Genomic DNA, 21,440 nt, shown 5'->3' on the forward strand with positions numbered 1-21,440 from the left:
GTTTTGTTGACTGTACCCTTTGCTGTGCAAAAGCTTCTTATCTTGATGAAGTCCCAATAGTTCATTTTTGCTTTTGTTTCTTTTGCCTTCATGGATGTATCTTGCAAGAAGTTACTGTAGCTGAGTTCAAAAAGGGTGTTGCCTGTGTTCTCCTCTAGGATTTTGATGGAATCTTGTCTCACATTTAGATCTTTCATCCATTTTGAGTTTATCTTTGTGTATGGTGAAAGAGAGTGGTCTAGTTTCATTCTTCTGCATGTGGAGGTCCAATTTTCCCAGCACCATTTATTGAAGAGACTGTCTTTCTTCCAGTGGATAGTCTTTCCTCCTTTATCGAATATTAGTTGACCATAAAGTTCAGGGTCCACTTCTGGGTTCTCTATTCTGTTCCATTGATCTATGTGTCTCTTTTTGTGCCAGTACCACACTGTCTTGATGACCACAGCTTTGTAGTACAACCTGAAATCTGGCATTGTGATGCCCCCAGATGTGGTTTTCTTTTTTAAAATTCCCCTGGTTATTCGGGGTCTTTTCTGATTCCACAAAAATCTTAAAATAATTTGTTTTAACTCTCTGAAGAAAGTCCACGGTATTTTGATAGGGATTGCATTAAACGTGTAAATTGCCCTGGGTAACATTGACATTTTCACAATATTAATTCTGCCAATCCATGAGCATGGAATATTTTTCCATCTCTTTGTGTCTTCCTCAATTTCTTTCAGAAGCGTTCTATAGTTTTGAGGGTATAGATCCTTTACATCTTTGGTTAGGTTTATTCCTAGGTATCTTATGCTTCTGGGTGCAATTGTAAATGGGATTGACTCCTTAATTTCTCTTTCTTCAGTCTCATTGTTAGTGTATAGAAATGCCACTGATTTCTGGGCATTGATTTTGTATCCTGCCACGCTACCGAATTGTTGTATGAGTTCTAGCAATCTTGGGGTGGAGACTTTTGGGTTTTCTATGTAGAGTATCATGTCATCAGCAAAGAGGGAGAGTTTGACTTCTTTGCCAATTTGAATGCCTTTAATGCCTTTTTGTTGTCTGATTGCTGAGGCTAGGACTTCCAGTACTATGTTGACTAGCAGTGGCGAGAGTGGACATCCCTGTCTTGTTCCTGATCTTAGGGGAAAGGCTCCCAGTGCTTCCCCATTGAGAAGGATATTTGCTGTGGGCTTTTCATAGATGGCTTTTAAGATGTCGAGGAATGTTCCCTCTATCCCTACACTCTGAAGAGTTTTGACCAGGAATGGATGCTGTATTTTGTCAAATGCTTTCTCTGCATCTAATGAGAGGATCATATGGTTCTTGGTTTTTCTCTTGCTGATATGATGAATCACACTTTGTTTTACGAGTGTTGAACCAGCCTTGTGTCCCGGGGATAAATCCTACTTGGTCATGGTGAATAATTTTCTTAATGTATTGTTGGATCCTATTGGCTAGTATCTTGTTGAGAATTTTTGCATCCATGTTCATCAGGGATATTGGTCTGTAATTCTCCTTTTTGGTGGGGTCTTTGTCTGGTTTTGGAATTAAGGTGATGCTGGCCTCATAGAACCAATTTGGAAGTACTCCATCTCTTTCTATCTTTCCAAACAGCTTTAGTAGAATAGGTATGATTTCTTCTTTAAACGTTTGATAGAATTCCCCTGGGCAGCCATCTGGCCCTGGACTTTTGTGTCTTGGGAGGTTTTTGATGACTGCTTCAATTTCCTCCCTGGTTATTGGCCTGTTCAGGTTTTCTATTTCTTCCTGTTGTGAGGTGGTATCTCATTGTGGTTTTGATTTGTATTTCTCTGATGGCAAGTGATGCAGAGCATTTTCTCATGTGCATGTTGGCCATGTCTATGTCTTCCTCTGTGAGATTTCCATGAATCTTTTTAATTCTTCCTTAATTTCCTGGTTGACCCTTTCATCTTTTAGCAGGATGGTCCTTAACCTCCACGTGTTTGAGGTCCTTCCAAACTTCTTATTGTGATTTAGTTCTAATTTCAAGACATTATGGTCTGAGAATATGCAGGGGACGATCCAAATCTTTTGGTATCGGTTCAGACCCGATTTGTGACCCAGTATGTGGTCTATTCTGGAGAAAGTTCCATGTGCACTTGAGAAGAATGTGTATTCAGTTGAGTTTGGATGTAAAGTTCTGTAGATATCTGTGAAATCCATCTGGTCCAGTGTATCATTTAAAGCTCTCGTTTCTTTGGAGATGTTGTGCTTAGAAGACCTATCTAGTATAGAAAGAGCTAGATTGAAGTCACCAAGTATAAGTGTATTATTATCTAAGTATTTCTTCACTTTGGTTATTAATTGATTTAAATATTTGGCAGCTCCCACATTCGGGGCATATATATTGAGGATTGTTAAGTCCTCTTGTTGGATAGATCCTTTGAGTATGATATAGTGTCCCTCTTCATCTCTTACTACAGTCTTCGGGGTAAATTTTAGTTTATCTGATATAAGGATGGATACCCCTGCTTTCTTTTGAGGACCATTTGAATGGTAAATGGTTCTCCAACCTTTTATTTTCAGGCTGTAGGTGTCCTTCTGTCTAAAATGAGTCTCTTGTAGACAGCAAATAGATGAGTCCTGCTTTTTTATCCAGTCTGAAACCCTGCGCCTTTTGATGGGGTCATTAAGCCCATTCACGTTCAGAGTTACTATCGAAAGATATGAGTTTAGTGTCATGATATCTATTCAGTCCTTGTTTTTGTGGATTGTTCCACTGAACTTCTTCTTAAAGGGGAATTTTAAGAGTCCCCCTTAAGATTTCTTGCAGAGCTGGTTTGGAAGTCACATATTCTTTCAGTTGCTGCCTGTCTTGGAAGCTCTTTATCTCTCCTTCCATTTTGAATGAGAGCCTTGCTGGATAAAGTATTCTTGGTTGCATGTTCTTCTCATTTAGGACCCTGAATATATCCTGCCAGCCCTTTCTGGCCTGCCAGGTCTCTGTGGAGAGGTCTGCCGTTACCCTAATACTCCTCCCCATAAAAGTCAGGGATTTCTTGTCTCTTGCTGCTTTAAGGATCTTCTCTTTATCTTTGGAATTTGCAAGCTTCACTATTAACTGTCGAGGTGTTGAACGGTTTTTATTGATTTTGGGGGGGGAATCTCTCTATTTCCTGGATCTGAATGCCTGTTTCCCTTCGCAGATTAGGAAAGTTTTCAGCTAGGATTTGTTCAAATACATATTCTGTCCCTCTGGCCCTTTTGGCACCCTCGGGAACACCAATTAAACGTAGGTTTTTCTTCCTCAGGCTGTCGTTTATTTCCCTTAATCTATCTTCATGGTCTTTTAATTGTTTGTCTCTTTTTTCCTCGGTTTCCCTCTTTGCTATCAACTTGTCTTCTATGTCACTCACTCGTTCTTCCACCTCGTTAACCCTCGTCGTTAGGACTTCTAGTTTGGATTGCATCTCATTCAATTGATTTTTAATTTCTGCCTGATTAGCTCTAAATTCTGCAGTCATGAAGTATCTTGAGTCCTTTATGCTTTTTTCTAGAGCCACCAGTAGCTGTATAATAGTGCTTCTGAATTGGCTTTCTGACATTGAATTGTAATCCAGATTTTGTAACTCTGTGGGAGAGAGGACTGTTTCTGATTCTTTCTTTTGAGGTGAGGTTATCCTTCTAGTCATTTTGCTCAGTGCAGAGTGGCCAAAAGCAAGTTGTATTGGGAAAAGGAGAAAAAGAGAGGAGAGAAAGAAGGAAAGAAAAGAGAAAGAGAAAAAAAAAAGGAAGAAAAAAAACGAAAAAAAAAAAGAAAAAGAGAAAGAAAAAGAAAGAAAGGAGAAAAAAAGGGGGTGGGGGAAGGAAACAAATCAAAAAGCAAAAAAAAAAAAAAAAAAGAAGAAAAAAAAGAAAAAAAAAAAAAAGAACCACGGGGGAGTATCTTCTGATTCTGTGTACTTTAAGTCCCTTGGCTTCCCCTGGAAGTTGTCAGTCAGTCTAGCTGATCTTCTGGGGGAGGGGCCTGCTGTGCTGATTTTCAGGTGTTAGCAGTTGGGGGAGCTGCTGTGCCCCTGCCTGGGGGTTGTTTACCCCGCGAGGCCGCAGGAGGAACAGCCCCAGTGGCGGGGCAGCTCTGGAAACCTGGATTCAGCCCCCGCAGGAACTCCAGAGCTCTCCGTCTGCAGGGCCTGGAGGCTCCGGGGCGGGGCCGCTGATCTGCTCAGCTGGGGCAGGAGCATCCTCGCTGTCCTGGGCCCTCCCGGCCTCTGCCTGTCCCGGGGGAGGCGGGATCCTGGGCTGTGTCCCGGCGCCCTGTGCTCCGGAGCCTGCGCTGGTGGATTCGCGCTCCCGGGCCGCGCAGCCCCCTCCGCGGAGCCGCCGCCCGAGCCCCTCCTGGCTGCTCCGGGTCCCCCCGTGCACGCTGCAGCCCTTAGGGAGCTCGGCGCACTCTCCCCGGGGGCAGGTGTCTGTTAGTGTCCCAGGGAGCCCGAGGGCATCCCCTCCCTCCTGGTTCCTGCTCTAACTCCCTGCGAGCCCCTTTCCGCCCGGGAAGGTCGGTGCAGCTCCTGCTCCTCCGGGACGGGGCTCTCCTGTCCTGGGGACACTCGCCCCGGCCTCAGCCCGGCTCCTCGCGGGGCCCCTCCCCCTTGGAGGCCTTTTGTTTCTTTATTTCTTTTTTTCCCGTCTTCCTACCTTGATAGAAGCGCGAACTCTTCTCACTGTAGCATTCCAGCTGTTCTCTCTTTAAATCTCAGGTCGAATTCGTAGGTTTTCAGGATAATTTGAAGGTTATCTAGGTAATTTGGTGGGGACAGGTGATTTGGGGACCCTACTCTTCAGCATCTTGCCCCTCCCCTAACAAAAAGCTCTTAAAAATTAACAAGTTATGAGATGATCTAAAAGAATATTTGCATATTTGGAAATGCCCTAATTTTATATAGGAAAACTCAATAACAAGGTAAATTACACTTAACTAGTCTGTAACTATAATATAATCCCAATCAAAATACCAACAGCTTTTTAGGGTAAGGGCAGGACAGTAGATTAAAAAAATTCTCATGAAAAATACAGAATAGTGTAGCTCAGGATACTTTTTTTTTTTTAAGATTTTATTTATTCATGAGAGACACACAGAGAGAGAGAGAGGCAGAGACACAGGCAGAGGGAGAAGCAGACTCCATGCAGGGATCCTGACATGGGACTTGATCCCGGGTCTCCAGGATCACGCCCTGGGCTGAAGGCAGGGCTAAACTGCTGAGCCACCAGGGCCGCCCTAGCTCAGGATACTTTACAAGAAAAATGAGAAGATAGTTCTTCCTAGGCAGTAGTATAAAAAGAGAATTCAGAGAGCTACACTTGATATGAGCACTTTATTTATTGAGAAGCAAACTCTGCCCTCAGCAATTACACCTCAGTTTATAAAGAATATGGAAGTACATTGTTTTCCATTGTGATTGGTTACCAAAACTCACGTACTTTATATTTTTGAGTTCCAGTACAGTTAATATACGTTATATTAGTTTTGGGTATATAATCTGGTGATTCAACAATTCTATACATTACACAGTGCTCATCACAGTAAGAGTACTCTTAGATCTCTTACTTATTTCATTTATCCCCCAACCCAACTCTCCTCTGATAACCATCATTTGTTCTCTATAGTTAGGAGTCTGTTTTTTTGGTATGTCTCTTTTTCTTTGTTTCTTAAATTCCACATGAGTGAAACCATTTGAGATTTGTCTTTCCCTGCTGACTTATTTCACTTAGCATTATACTCTCTAGCTCCATCCGTGTTGTTGCAAATGGCAAGATCTCATGCTTTCTTATAGCTGAGTAATACTCCATCATATAAACAGATCACATATCCTTTATCCATTCCTCTATGGATGGTCACTTGGGCTGCTTCCATAATTTGGCTATTGTAAATACTGTAATTAATATTCAAAAAGATGTACATACTCCTATAGTATTTTCATATTCTTTGGGTAAATACCTTAGTAGTGAAATTACTGGATCCTACAGTCATTTTATTTTTAATTTTTTAGGGAATCTCCATATTATTTTCCACAGCAGGTGCACCAGTTTGCATTTGTACCAACAGTGTATGGTGTCCTTTTACTCCACATCCTCATCAACAATTGTTGTTTCTTCTGTTTTTTATTTTAGCCATTCTGACAGGTGTGAGGTGATATCTCATTGTAGTTTTGATTTGCAGTTCTCTGATGAGGGATGTTGAGCATCTTTTCATGTTTCTTGGCCATTTATATGTCTTCTTTGGATAAACGTCTGTTCATGTCTTCTGCCCATTTTATTTGGATTTCTTTTTAAAGATTTTATTTATTTATTCATGAGAGACACACAGAGAGAGGCAGAGACTTAGATAGAGAAGCAGGTTTCTCACAGGGAGCCTGATGTGGGACTTGATCCCCAGAACCCAGGATTACATCCTGAGCTGAAGGCAGATACTCAACCACTGAGCCACCCAGGCATCCCTATTTGGATTTTTTTTTTACGTTGTATAAGTTCTTTCTATATTTTGAATACTAACCCTTTATCAGATGTGTCATTTGCAAATTTTCCTTCTTCCAGTAGGCTGTTTTTTAGTTTTTTTGATCGTTTTCTATGCTGTGCATAAACTTTTTATTTTATTTTGATGCAGTCCCCATAGGTATTTTTTTTCCTTTTATTTCCCTTGCCTCCGGAGACATATCTAGAAAAATGTTGCTATGGCTGATGTCAAAAAAGTTACTGCCTGTGCGCTCTTCTAAGATTTATATGATTTCAGGTCTCACATTTAGTCTTTAATCCATTTTGAGATTATTTTTGTTTATAAGAAAGTAGTCCAGTTTTCCCAACACCGTTTGTTGAAGAGACTTTTTCCCATTGCATATTCTTGTCTCCTTTGTCAAAGACTAATTGAACATATAACTGTGGGTTTATTTCTGGGCTCTCTATTGGTACCATTGATCTGTTTTTGTACCAGCAGCATACTGTTTTGATTACTACAGCTTTGTAGTAGATCTTGAAATCTAGGATTGTGATACCTCCTATTTTGTTCTTTTTCAAGACTGCTTTCCTATTTGGGGTCTTCTGTGCTTCCATGCAAATATTAGGATTATTTATTCCAGTCCTGTGAAAAATGCTATTAGTATTTTAGTAGAGATTACGTTAAATCTGCAGATTGCTTCAGGTAATATGGACATTTTAACAATATTTGTTCTTTTAATCCACAAGCATGGGCTATCTTTCCATTTGTTTGTTCTGCCTATTGTGGGCAGGATTTGGTTGCTGTGTTATTAGTGGGGACCAGTCTGGGGCTGCCTTGGGCTTGAGTTGAGTCCGATCAAGTCTTTGCCAGAAATGCAGTAGCACTGAATTGAAGCACACTTTGCCTTTCCCCTGAGCTTTCACCAGTGGGTGGGACCTGCAGTCAGACTTGATGTCTTCCTCTAGCCTACCCATGGGGATACAGTTGGACTGGTGTGTGATTATCTTCCCCTCTCCCTGAGGCAGAAGTCATAATGGAGTGGTGACAGCCCCAGTAGGGGCTCTTACACACTGCCTGGCTTGTGGCACCACTTTGGATGTGCTCTGGCCAAAGGCATATTGAAGGAAGACAGGTCTGTAGAATGCAAGGGCAAGACATGAAGAGCCAGCAAGTCTGTGCTGTCAGCTGCAGGAGGGAACCAGTAGCCCTTCAGGAAACTGTCCAGACTGGGATGGAGAGGGCAAGTCCTCTAAGAGCACAGGGGCAGGGCATGCTGTTAACAAGCTAGATGCATACTATATGTGCTATGCTGGTTCTTGCAGCTCAGGCTTGGGGAAAGGAAATGGCACCTGTAGCTCTTTTGTTCTTAGAGAAGTCTCCCAAAGATCCCTGCCCCTCCAGCCCTCAGATTAGTAAATAAATCTCCTTCCTGTGTACCCCAGGTGTTTTTAAAACTATCTCTTCTATGATGTATCTCAGCGGGGCTGTTGTGCTTTTTAAAATCAGGGACTCAGTTTCTTATCAGTCTCCAGCTCTGAGAGCCAAGCCCACCAATTTTTTTAAGTTCCAGGTGTTAAGTCCCACTGATCGTTAATAGTCACAAACTTAGACCCTTCTGGGTTTCAAAGCCAAATGTCATGGGAATTCATCTTCCTATTGTGGGTGCCCTGTGCCTGAGGTGCCTGGCATGGGGTCTACTTTCCCTTCTCCATGCAATATCCCTCCCTCTTAGGGATAGTCCTGAGGTCATTTTGGCTCCCGACCATATATTACATCTTACCCTCTTCTGTGTTGCCTCTTCTCTACATTTAGCTGTGGAGAGTCTGTTCTGCCATCAGGTGATTATATGGATTATTTACACTGATGTGGGTGTTATCTATATGTATCCTTGGGACTAGGTGAGCCTGGGATCCTCCTACTCCATCATCTTTCCCAGAAGCCCTCTGAAACTTACATTGTTTCTAGTTTAATAGCACTAAGTTTACTTGCTTGTAGCTGATTGGCTAGTAAGGCCATGCTGACATGAAGAAGCATTATTGTTTAGGTGAGAGTCAGCATTTCATGGAAATCAGGACAGTTTTAGTTACATGTTTAGTTACATGATTATGGGAGGTTGGCTTACAGGTATACTCAAATTGTGGCTTCCATTTTGGTTTTTCTTTATTGGTAGTAAAGCATTTAACAACTTAATAGTAAAATGTAAAAATGTTAAATTTCTAAGTATATAAGATGTATAATAAAATCACAGTAACAAAAACAGTTTAGGATGTGTAAATGAAGAATGGAGAGATTAATAAATTGGACATAAATTAGAGTCCAGAAATAAAGTCAATTATGTGTGGAAATTTGGTAGCATTCTAACTTAGCTGAGGAAAAACTGAGAACACACTGGAACAACTGCACATTCATCTTAAAACATGTTATATCCTTGCCTCACTCTCTACAACAAAAATATTTCGGGAGTGCCTGGGTGGCTCAGTCGGTTTTAAGCATCTGCTTTTGGCTCAGGTCATGATCTCTGGGTCCTGGGATCAAGCCCCACATGGGGCTCCCTGATCAGTAGGGAGTCTGATTCTCCCTCTCTCTTTGCCCTCCCCCAGGCTCATGCTCTATCTCTAAGTCTTTTTAAAAAATATTTTGGATGAATAAAGAATTTAAAAGTAAAAGGACAAAAATATAACCACAAAACTAATATTTCTGAAAGATCAAATGTCAAATTGGTGTTTTAAATTACACAGATTTTTTTAATCTAAGTGTAAAAATGCTATAAACCTTAAAAATTAAAAACTGGGAAAAATATTCATAGCAGAAGGCAAAGAGCTATTTCCTTAGTATAAAAAAAAGCTCTTAGAAATGAATAAGAAAAAGAGCATTAAACCAATAGAAAAAAGGACAGGAACAAGGAATATAGGGTTTAAAACTATTAAAATATATAAATTTATGCTGACTTAACCATTGAAGTACACAGTTCAGTGTATATATTCATGTTGTTAGATCTTCAGATGTGCTCTTAACATATGAAATACAAACATTTTCCCCTAATAAATTGGCCATAATCAAAAGTTTCATAATGTGCAACATTGATGAAACAATTACTCTAATAATAACTAGTAGGAGTGCAACTTAGTTTACTATCTTTGGAGAACATTTGGTAATTTTCAAATTTTAAGCACAGACTTTCTGATATAGGATTTGTACTCCTAGTTTGTTTTTTTTTTTTTCTGTAAGGATTTGGCTTCCATATGAACACAGTCTAATAAATATTTGGTTCAGCATTGTTTACAAACCCAAATGTCCATTAATAATGTTCTATGTATTCAGAACAAATGTAATGAAATACTAAATAGTCCCTATAAAGAAAAAGGTCAATTTTTGTGTAATGATATGGAATAAACTCCAAGATATAACAGAAGGTGTAGGATTCAATATGCTGCCAATTGTGCTAAACAAGTATTATCAGGAGGGGTAAGCAATGATGTCCTCAGATTAGAGAGAATTTCTCAGAACCATTCACAAGTGTTTTGAGAGTTCCTTTTTGGGACTGGAAGAGTAAGGTCAGGAGCACATAAGACAAAAACATGTTCACTGTAACATTCTGTACTATTTGCAATATACCACATCCATTTCTTACTAAAACCAACAGCAGCAAAACAAAAAAACTCTGAAACACAATATTCCTGCCTTTGCATCCACAGAAGTTTTATCTGTGCATTTTTCCCTCAGAGTAGAAGTTGCTCCTAGCAGCTGGACTGCCTGGACTTTGCTGAGCCAAGGGGGAGGCGGGAATGTTGCTATCACCTGGTGTTGGGTGCCAGTCTATACAATGGTTTCTGAACTTTCAAGAGAAGAGGGAGCATCACTAATCTAATATTCTTTGGGTTCTCCCAAAAGGTAGATTCAAGCACTTAACCACCCCACATTCCGTTTTTTTTTTAATATTTATTTTTTATTGGTGTTCGATTTACCAACATACAGAATAACACCCAGTGCTCATTCCGTCAAGTGCCCCCCTCAGTGCCCGTCACCCATTCACCCCCACCCTCCGCCCTCCTCCCCTTCCACCACCCCTAGTTCATTTCCCAGAGTTAGGAGTCTTTATGTTCTGTCTCCCTTTCTGATTATTTCCCACACATTTCTTCTCCCTTTCCTTATATTCCCTTTCACTATTATTTATATTCCCCAAATGAATGAGACCATATAATGTTTGTCTTTCTCCAATTGACTTACTTCACTCAGCATAATACCCTCCAGTTCCATCCACGTTGAAGCAAATGGTGGGTATTTGTCGTTTCTAATGGCTGAGGAATATTCCATTGTATACATAAACCACATCTTCTTTATCCACTCATCTTTCAATGGACACCGAGGCTCCTTCCACAGTTTGGCTATTGTGGACATTGCTGCTATAAACATTGGGGTGCAGGTGTCCCGGTGTTTCATTGCATCTGTATCTTTGGGGTAAATCCCCAACAGTGCAATTGCTGGGTTGTAGGGCAAGATCTATAAAGAACTTATTAAACTCAACACCAAAGAAACAACCCACATTCCGTTTTGTGTTCATCTGCAAACTGGGAATGATAATGCCTGCCTGCTTCAGAGGTTTGTGTGATGAAATGAAGTCATGTTCAAGAAAATGTTTCATCAACAAACATCATCATTTATTTTATTCATTTAGGTCCCTGGAATAGTTTTCAGAAAACACTAACTTACATGTACAATAGGTCATCTGATGTCACAGAAATGCCTCCCTTACTTGTACTAATTAACCAAGGCAAGTACAGCACATTGTTCTCTCATCCTTTGTGAAATATGAGTTTCAACAGTCTTAACTTTCAGATACAGCAGGATTTTAAGGATGATCATGCATCACCCTTATATCCAGGACACAATTTCATAAAGCCTCTCAGAAAATGAGATAGATTATTCGTTATATTCCTTATACTCACTATTCATCTACTCAGTTTTCCCAGTGATATTCATCAAAAGTTTTCACACTGTTTCAGATTTGAAATTTGACATTTCGTGAATAGCAAGTGCCCTAGAGAAAGGACTTGTTAATACTGAAGTAAATTGAGGTGTGATGGGTTTCTCTCCTGGTCTTACACCATGTGGGGAGATCCTTCTAAAACTTACCCTCTCTTCTTTTTCCTTTAACTCATGCTGACTATACTTCCAGGGGCAGTGGTCCTCCTGAAGCTTCTGCTGGCTCAAAACAGCCCATACCTGCCTTTGTATCAGTCCACAGGCAGGTCACGCTAGATTAATTCTTCTGCACCATTGAGTCCTCCTCTGGCATCATACCAGTCTCTCCTCTACCATATGCAGTTTTAGAACTAGCTTTAATCAATGTCCCTCTTCTTCCTCCCTTTCCATCACAAGTATTAAGGTGAAGGTTTTTCCCAAAATTTTTCTCAGTAAAGAGAAAAACATCCTTAAAAAAAAAATCTCAAGGGGAGCACATTCTATAAAAATTTGGAATAAAGTGTCTTTTGCTAACATGCTAGCATGAAATGCCCATAACCTATGTTAGTTAAATGTTTATAGAGTTCACATGACAGATTATCTTGTGGACAATGAAAAAAAAAGAAATCTAATAAAGGTGTAGTAATTATTCCTGGGACAGAGCTCATAATTGTGTTAGATATCATTATAAACAAGTTTAAAGATCATTTGATGAGTGAAAATATCAGTGAGGGTGACAAAACATGAGAGACACCTAACTCTGGGAAATGAACAAGGGGTAGTGGAAAGGGAGGTAGGCGGGGGTTGGGGTGTCTGGGTGATGGGCACTGAGGGGGGCACTTGGTGGGATGAGCACTGGTTGTTATGCTGTATGTTGGCAAATCGAACACCAATAATAATTTAAAAAATAAATATCATTTGAAAAATCAACATAAGTTATGTTGTAGCTATCAAACCCACAGAAAAGAAATAAAAATCAAGTATAGTAAAGTGTTTTGAAAGGGTATTTGTGATGAGGGACAATCAATGCCAGTTAAATCATCATACACAGATTCAAAAAGGACTATGTCTTAGATGCAAGTGAAGACAGCATACCCTGGAAAACTGAGATGATTCAAAAGTAGTTCCACTCATGATGATACCAATGCTGAATATTTTATATATTTAAAATTTATGAAACATGAGAGGAAAAAATGCTGTATGACTAATCAGTCTGTACAAAATATGCTATTTTAACATGTCTGCATAACTAAAATATATTTTGACATTCATTTGTATCCTGAAAAGTGTACTTATTATAATTGAACAAAACTGGTTTTGTGTGCCTATGATGCTTCCCAATGGGAAAATGGGAAATACCTTATCTGAAGTGTCCTCCTATTTATGTCTGTATAATAGTCATTTGAATCCCTCCTCATCCCATGTACTCACAGATTTAAGAGAACTGAGGCCCAAGGAGATGGTGTTACAATCAAGACTAAAGATTAGTTAATGGCAGCGGTTGGATCAGAACCCTGGTCTCTGTGTAGGTCACATGTTCCTTTAGATCAGAGAGGGAAATCTCAGCAACATCACAGAGACAAGAGGAAGTATGGTGGAAGTAGAAAGTAGTGAGGACAGTAAATTGAGAGGGTCTATAGGATGTTGGAAAGAGAACAGAAAAGTCCAAAAGACTTTAGTTAAAAAAAGAAGAAGAAGTTATAAAGTATTGTGAAGGGTTATCTATCATGGAATTGTGCCCTAAGTGACACAAGAGGTACATAATGTGTCAGGTCCCGCTCTCTCCAACCACAGTTATGATTCCATCTAGGTCACATGATTCAAGAAGGAACAGTTAGAACCTCCTGGAAACTCTGCCCCTCCTGGGGTTACGGAGTAGAAACAAAGACTGGTGTTGCTATTGATTGTGTTTCTTGGCCACATGTAGAAAGCTCATTTTCAGTGGGTGGTAATAAGGCCAATACTTAAGAAACAGGATCAAGAAATTTAATGAACAAGAGCACTCTGCTTTGAGCCCCTTGCTCTGCCTGTTGCTGAAATAGTGCCTGTAGACTTCCCAGTCATAAGCCTATTAAAGAATGGGATGCCTGGGTGGCTCAGCGGTTGAGCATTTGTCTTCGGATCAGGGCATGATCTCTCAGAGTCCCAGGATCGAGTCCCACATCAGGCTCCCTTCATGGAGCGTGCTTTTCCCTCTGCCTGTGTCTTTGCCTCTCTCTTTCTGTGTCTCTATGAGTAAATAAAATATTTTTAAAGCATATTGAAGAAAATATATTCAAGAGAGAAGATACTAAAAATCAACTATAGTTATTAACTCAGAAATAAGTACACACACACTCAATTGCATATGGAGATGCACTGTTTAATACAAGTTTTACTAACAATATATTTCATAGAAGATTTTACTTCCATGATCAATTCTAACATTAACCAATTGCATAAGAGTGAGCTAGTTCTTAAAATCTCTGGTCATCAGTTTTTGCATCAATCAAGCAAAGACTTTGGAAGTGCATCACTGAGATCCAGCAAAGTTGGATAGGTAAAGTGAGACCAGAGGATGAAAGATTTTAAATGTCAGGTGGCAAAGTTCAGCAGCCAGAGAGGCCTTCCCAAACACAATTACTCTGCATTTTCTCATTTTCCCCATCTTACAGCATCATTAGAAATTTTAAGATAGTTTCTCCAAACACAATTAACTTTATTTTCCTTAATGTCCTGTCCTTTCCTAAAAACACATTTTTATTTCTTTTGTAACATGAAGTGAGCCTCCTTATATATACAAGTCATGGTTGTAACCTTGGCTTCTGAACAGTAGAATTTTTGAAAACTCATTATTCCTACTGCTTTCATGGTTTTAGGTCCATGCTCTTATTTAAGATCTTTTCTTAAATCCAAGTATAACTGGTAGTACCTTACAAGCTGATACCACCTCAGCTCACTTCTCATCTAATAATAGCCTGTATCTGGATTTCCTTTTAGGCAGTTCTAAATTTGATTCCTCCTCCATTCAGCCATAGAACAATCCCTGAGTAAAGGCAGAAGTAGATTAGGGGTCTTCATCATACCTGGGAATCTTAGAAACCTGAGAAGGAATTCTCCCAAGACGGGACTCTTCCTTATAAAAGATCAACCTGTGGGAAAATGAGTAAACTCATTTATCTGGCATGTGCCATTTGTTCCTGCTTACAGTAAATTCCCTTAGGGACATGATTTCTAACAGCCTTTCCTGGAATTGGTGGATGCTATAATATTCAATATATAACCTGAGAAGAGAAATTCCATCACAAAACTGTAATTTTCAGATAGATGAATCCCTATTTCCCTCTGCCAAAGTCTCTTCCCTATTTGTTTGATGTGGCTTTCCTTCAATACAGGCCATATTTCCCAACACAAGTTAATCTTTAATGTTACCCCTTTTCGAAGATATCTGGTTATTATGCTTAAACTAATGGCTTTTAAACATGATTTCTTAGCACTAGAATTCTCTTTAGAAAGGAAGTCAAGAGTAGGGACTATGAGAAATGGTAAAGACGGTGAAAATCCCCCAAATTTCAGTGCACTTGGCCTCCAGGTCATCACCAACACCTATATGTCAGTTGCTCCTCAACACTGAATGGCTCCCACTTAGGCAAGATAGGAAGAGAACCAATATTTTGAGTGCCAAGCACCCAGGAACTGTGCTTGGTGTTTATGTTCACTATCCTATTTCACCATTATAACCTTCCAGTCTATAAATATTTTATCATCTTTTTAAAAAAATAAACTGTCTCAGAGAAGTTACTTTCCTCTTACACATTATCATGTAACATGGTAAGTGCTAGAGGTAGAATTAAAGCTCTCATTTGTCATTTTTCCCAGATTAAATGAGAAACTTTAACTCAGAGAATTTCCTAGATGTAAAAGGAGAACAGAGAATAAGATTGTTATTTTCCCAGAAATTCTGCCATGGTTGTTAATTCACTGGTTGTCCTTGAGCAACTAATGACATTCTTTTGCTAGGATAGAGTCCAATCCCCACTCTACAGGCAATCAGAAAAGTAAGGGCCTCAGAGGTTAAGGACACGTTGGTGATATAGCAGATATCATTCTTCTAGCAACCTACTCTGCAATTTGATTAACTCTCCATGGCTTCTCAAGAGTTCTAGAAGCAATTGAAAAAAAAAACATCTTGCACTCTGAAAAAGCAGTTGTGTCCGACCCATACCATACAGTATGTTTTGGTATGAAACCTCAATGCCCTTCAAAATCCCATGTGGACTGAAGAGGGGAACAGAAGACAGGCAAGGACTCATTAAGCTGTTACCAGCTTGCATGATACTTTCATGTGATTAAGTTCTTTAGAGTTTATAGGGTTTACCATAAGCAAAATTCACAATTCCAAAGATAATCAAGAGGTAGAATAGGTTTTCTCTTTCTACAGATGAGAAAACAGAGTAAGGTACACCCTTTGTCACTGTTCCTGCCACAGAGACACTGATTTGCAAACTTAAACATTGATCAGAATCACCCAGGAGACTGATTAAAACATAGATTATTAAGCTCTAGCTCCAGAGTCTGAGTCAGTAGGCCTGGGATGGGGCCTAAGTATTTTCATTTTCAACAAGTTCCAAGGTGATGCTGACTAAGGAGACCTACTTTGATAACTACAGCATTGATATAACCATGCTGGGGTAGAGGCTGGAGATGGGTAGTGATGTTCTGGGGAGGTAGGAAGGCAGGCAAATTCAGGTTGCAGAACCTCAAACCACCTGGGAAATCCAGTGCACATTTTTAAATGATTTCATGTTTATTGTCTACAGTGAAAGTACCAGGGCAGATTCTTCAAATAAGTCGATTTGTACCCACAAAGGAAAATATTTTTGTATCTTTGCATCTTATGAGTCAGCCCCAGATGAATGTGGAGTAATTATCTCATCCTCCTACCCAACTTTTATGGTTCAAGAGTCCTGGGTGGTTGTTTTGTAGCTTTCAGGGCCTATTCCTCTTCCCACCCATCAGAGTCATTCTTTAAGATTAAGGATCCTAGAAGTACCACTGCAATGCAAACACACTGAGAGGGTTGTAAGTCAACAAGAAGCAGGAGGCATGGGGATTAAGAGTATATGCCTAAGGTCAGATAGCCTGTGTTTCAATTTCTATTCCACAATGTGCAAGCAGTATGACCAGGGCAAGTCACTCAACTTCTCCATGCCTAAAATTCCATTTTTGGAATGAGGATAGCAATACTACTTCTTTTCAGAGTGGTTATGAGAGTATAATGAACTAATCCTGTTTTTGACATGTGGTAAACTTTCAATGAAATTTGAGTATTGCTGGTTCCATCCCAATATTTTCCATGAACACCTAATCATGGAATCCTTTATTGAATGAATAGTCTGCCAATGAGTAAAGCATATGGGGAACTATGTTAGGGGATCATGAGGTTGGAGTACTACGTGAAAACAGACATACAAGGGGCCCAGAGGAGGACACCAAGAGATAGTAAAGGTTAGATACTTTAATCACAATGTTGCCTAGGGCTTGAATAGAGGGTTCCCATACTATGAATCAGACTAAACGATCCTGGTATTTGTTTATGCCATTCCTTTCTGGAACTGAAAAATCAATCTGTATTAACTAAATACAGAAGAGACTTTTCAGCTTTCCCTCCAAACATTTAGAGGAGTTAGGTGTAAATGAGTATGAAGCAGATGGATTAAATTGCCACTGAGTACACAAGGAGTTGAGAAGCAAATGGAAAAGGCAGTTAAGCAAAATACATTGAGTTCACTGAATCTGAAACACCTGACAAGGTGTTTACCAGGTGGAACATATCCAAAATGTAGCTCTCCAGATGGAGCCCTTTGTCACAGATTCCCCAGAGTCCCCATCTTCCACTTACTCCCCTCTGTTTTCATCAAAGAGCCATACAGACAAGCAGCAAAGTTTCATTTTCACCATGGGAACATATTCCAATTAATCATACTTTTTAACAAATGAAACTGCTATAAAAAGTCTCTGACCTTCAAGGTTTGCCTGTATTTCTTACCCCTGACAAGCATAACAACAGGAGGTTGAGGTTAATGACTATATAGGTTTGAAACTGTAATTACCATATTCATGTAATTAGCAGGTACATATCAAGTAACTGCAATGTGGAATGAATGAACGAATGAACGAATGAATGAATGAACCACAATGCAAACATTGTCCTTACCCAGAGGCAGACACCAAGATAAGTGACATGCCCTCAAAGACATTAGGAGAAAATACAGGCAAAATCAATATGAATGGGGACACCTGGGTGGCTCAGCGGTTTAACGCCTGCCTTCGGCCCAGAGCATTGATCCTGGAGTCCCAGGGATCGAGTCCCACATCCCACATCCCTGCATGGAGCTTGCTTCTCTCTCTCTGCCTGTGTCTCTGCCTCTGTGTGTGTATGTCTCTCTCATGAATCAATAAATAGAATCTTTAAAAAAAATCAATGTGAATAGAATGAGGTAGTACCACACTTAAGACCAAAGCATTACAGGTGTTTAGCAAATAGAATCTCAAAAAGCAGCAAACTCAAGTAGAAACCATGAAAGTGATCGGAGTTCTCTTCCTGGCTGTACCACTCACCAATGAGTGAGTGAGTGTACCACTCACTCCTCTCTGGTGAGTCATTCTGGTAGTTGGAATAGATTAATTTCCCAGCAGCAGCACCCTTTCATTTTCTGTAAATGAAATCTTAACACAGAATTCCAGAATATTAAATAAGTAAAATCAGATCATTTTAGGGACACTGAGTGTAGTCCCCACTTATGATGCCACCCAAATCACACAAAACAAAGTAGAAAACTCTGGTTACGTGTTTGAAGTTATCAAGCCTAAATATCCATAAGCATACAAAATCTTCCCCCAGTGAGATGAACAAAGATGTCTTCAGAGGAAAAGCAGAAAACCAGATACATACAAAGGAATTTAAGGAAGGAGCACTTCCTCATGGTGTAGGACCTCCAAGTGGCAGAACAGCCCGCAGTAAAGAGCTTGATTACTCTTGTGGAGCAAGATGACTAGGAGGGGCACTGGCTTTGGAGTTCGGTGACTGAGTTCAAATCCTTATTATGCTATTAACATAGATGGGTACTGGACAAATCACTATTTCTTTGAATCTAATTTCCACACCTTTAAAGTGGTTTAATACTGTCTATCCTCACAGGGTTGTTGTTTGAAGTGAATTTATACACTTTTTTGTGGTTAAACCAAAATTTACCATCTTAACCATTTTAAGTGTTCAGTTCAGTAGTGGTAAAATATATCCACATTGTGTGAAACAGATCTCCAGAACTTTATCTTGCAAAACTGAAACTAGACCTATTAAACAACTCCCCCAGTCCCTGATAATAAAAATTCTACTTTATTTCTATGAATTTGCCTATTTTAGTTACCTTATATAAATGAATCATATAGTAACCAGATACTTTGTGACACACTTATTTCACTTAGCATAATGTCCTCAAGATCATCCATGTTGTGGCATGTGAGGATTTTCTTCCTCTTTTAGGTTGAATAATATTCTGTTGTAAGTATAACACAGAGTTATCCATTCATCTGCTGATGAACATTTGGGTTGCTTTTACCTCTTGGCTATTGTGAATAGTGCTAAATGAACAGTATATTTTAATAAATCTGATTCTCCATTAAGTATTGGCTCTTTTTTTGATATTTTATTGTTTAGCAAAGATCAGCATGTCTGGTCATTTATGTTATATGGATTTTGCTGTTCTATTTACACTTCATTAACTTTTTTTCAGATTTATTTATTTTAGGAGAAAGAGGGATAATGTGTGTGTGCATGTTCAAGTGAGCATATGATCGGGGGATGGGTAGATGGAGAGGGAAAGAATCTCAAGTAGACTCCCCACTGAGTGTAGAGCCTGACATGGGGGTTGATCTCAAAACCCTGAGATCATAACCTGAGCCAAAATCAAGAGTTGGACGCTTGGCTCTCTGCTCCTCCCCGTTCGACAGACAGCCGCATCTTCTGGTGCAGTGCCAGCCGTGTCCCCAAGATACGATGGTGAAGGTCAGAGTGAACAGATTTGGCGGTATTGGGTGCCTGGTCACCAGGGCTGCTTTTAACTCTGGCAAAGTGGATATTGTTGCCATCAAGGACCTCTTCATTTATCTCAACTACATGGTGTACATGTTCCAGTATGATTCTACCCATGGCAAATTCCACGGCATGGTCAAGGCTGAGAACAGGAAACTTGTCATCAATGGGAAGTCCATCTCCATCTTCCAGGAGCGAGGTCCCGCCAACATCAAATGGGGTGATGCTGGTGCTGAGTATGTTATGGAGTTCACTGGGGTCTTCACCACCATGGAGAAGGCTGGGGCTCACTTGAAGAGCAGGGCCAAGAGGGTCATCATCTCTGCTCCTTCTGCTGATGCCCCCATGTTTGTGATGGGCGTGAACCACAAGAAGTAGGACAACTCCCTCAAGATTGTCAGCAATGCCTCCTGCACCACCAACTGCTTGGCTCCTCTAGCCAAAGTCATCCATGACCACCATCCATGCCATCACTGCCACCCAGAAGACCGTAGACAGCCTCTCTGGGAAGCTGTGGTGTGACAGCCGAGGGGCTGCCCAGAACTTCATCCCTGCTTCCACTGGCACTGCCAAGGCTGTGGGCAAGGTCATCCCTGAGCTGAACGGGAAGCTCACTGGCATGGCCTTCTGTGTCCTTACCCCCAATGTGTCAGTTGTGGATCTGACCTTCCGCCTGGAGAAAGCTGCCAAATATGACAACATCAAGAAGGTAGTGAAGCAGGCATCGGAGGGCCCCCCTCAAGGGCATCCTGGGCTACACTGAGGACCAGGTTGTCTCCTGTGACTTCAACAGTGACACCCACTCTTCCACCTTCAACACCAAGGCTGGCATTGCCCTCAGTGACCACTTCATCAAGCTCATTTCCTGGTATGACAATGAATTAGGCTAGAGCAACTAGGTGGTGGACCTCATGGTCCACATGGCCTCCAAGGAGTAAGAGCCTCCTGGATCACCAGCCCCAGCAAGAACAAGAGGAAGAGAGAGGCCCTCAGCTGCTGGGGAGTCCCTGCCCCAACTTAATCCCCCAACACACTGAGAATCTCCTGACCTCCAATTTACATCCCAGACCCCGAGGAAGGGGGGGGGTTGGGGAGCCCTATCTTGTCATGTATTATCAATAAAGTATACTGTACGCCCCCCCCAAAAAAAGAGTTGGACACTTAACCGACTGAACCACCCAAACATTCCTATAGTTACATTAGTTTTATAACTATTTTCCTCTTACCAGAATCCTTATCCATTGATATTTTAAAAGTTGATGCCTTCTCAGAGAAAAAAGTAACTCTGCGGTTATGGAAAAGGGCAAAGAGGTGCAACCTCCTGAAGCTTAAATTTTATTCAATAGTGCTTTAAAACATTTTTATTTTAAAACAAATATGTACATTATGGAGTAGATGTACAGGCAACATGAATATGTGAGATAAAACCAGTCTTTACAGAAATGTTTTTTCTTAGAGGCCTCTTTGGGTTACCCTTCCACCTCCAGAATCCCAGAAGTATAACTTCATTTTCTTTCATTTTTCTTTCATGAAAAATTTTATGAAGCACATAGACCTGAGGATATATGCACAGCATCAGAGTTGAAGTGGTGGGGAATGAGAATGCAGACAAGAAAGGTTGGGATAAAAGGATATTCTTCTTCTGTCACAGAATGGAATATGGTTTTTCGCTTCAATTTCTGGCCTCTGATGGTTTTATGTCATAGTGCATCCTGGCTGCATTTATGAAGGACTATCTTATCTCCCACTCTCTTTTACTCTGGTGGCTTTCAAACGTATAGGTCCATAAGACTCACTGAAGGAATTTTCTTGAACATCCAGACTCCCAGTTCCCACTAAGGATTTGATTCTAATTTGATGTAGGGATCAGGAATCTGTGTGCCCATCAAACCCCCAGGTGATTCTAATGTTCCTCTGATCATGCAGAGAACCATTCCTCTATCATGTATCACAAGTGCAAATATG

General features: G+C 40.4%; 1 long non-coding RNA gene and 1 pseudogene across 2 annotated transcripts in view; one reads left to right on the forward strand and one right to left on the reverse strand.

The window, feature by feature from the left end:
• Window positions 1-21,440, reverse strand: part of LOC144280937 (uncharacterized) — a 69,529-nt gene that overhangs the window by 19,484 nt on the left and 28,605 nt on the right. The gene's annotated exons all lie outside the window — the stretch shown is intronic.
• LOC144280932 (glyceraldehyde-3-phosphate dehydrogenase pseudogene) lies at window positions 19,403-20,537 on the forward strand (annotated as a pseudogene).

This window comes from Canis aureus, chromosome 12 (assembly GCF_053574225.1).
Source record: "Canis aureus isolate CA01 chromosome 12, VMU_Caureus_v.1.0, whole genome shotgun sequence".
Taxonomy (NCBI): domain Eukaryota; kingdom Metazoa; phylum Chordata; class Mammalia; order Carnivora; family Canidae; genus Canis; species Canis aureus.